The sequence below is a fragment of the Lactuca saligna genome, chromosome 4 (assembly GCF_052625555.1).
Source record: "Lactuca saligna cultivar CGN05327 chromosome 4, ASM5262555v1, whole genome shotgun sequence".
NCBI classification, from domain to species: domain Eukaryota; kingdom Viridiplantae; phylum Streptophyta; class Magnoliopsida; order Asterales; family Asteraceae; genus Lactuca; species Lactuca saligna.
The window spans coordinates 31,164,818-31,165,656 of record NC_136420.1 but is presented as its reverse complement, the minus strand read 5'-3'; positions in this window follow the sequence as shown (position 1 = coordinate 31,165,656).

Below are 839 nucleotides of genomic sequence, written 5' to 3'. Positions count from 1 at the left end.
ATCAAAATCAACCAAAAAACGAAGATATAAACATAAATGATGGACATGATAAATGATTTCTGTCATATTATCCCTAAAATAAAAAAAATAAAAAAAGAAGTCATCAATGAATCTTAACATTGTCAATGATAGTGACAATAACTTAGATTAAGGAAAAAAAAAAGATCTGATATTAGAGATGAAGTGGAGGGAGATGATTAGCTTCATTGTAGATTTATTGGTTATAGTTTTTTTATATTTAATACTAGGTGTAAAATCCGTTTATCACACGGGTTAATTACAGAAAAATAAAATATTAAAATGTAAATAGTAAGTATGTTTTAGAATAAAATTTTGAAATAAAGAATTAAACATATTAATTGCAAATTATTGTAATATTTAGTACATTTGATACTTTACATATATAAGTATAAGATTATGTGGCTTTTAGTTTTAAAAATTAAAAAAAATAAAAATAAAAAATAAAAATAAAAATAAAAAAAAACCATAAAATGACATGTGGATATTATTTATTTAAAAAATATCATAAACTGATAAGTGTCAAAACTCATTAGAGATTGACAAGTGGGAAAATTATTTTTATTTATTATAGTAGATTGTGGGGGGTTTTATGTGGTTCATTTTGAAGGAACATAAATAAGTTGCTATTTTTTGAAATAGACCGTTATATTTCGTAATATAGCCATAAAATAACAATGTATTTTGAAAGTACATTGTTAAATGTTGGATTATACTTGTGTAGACCCATTTTCACGCATGGTTGGCTATATATAGTTGTTTTCCATGTCACAAGTAAAAAATGTTTGAAGGTATTTATATGTGACAAGCGAGATCATTGA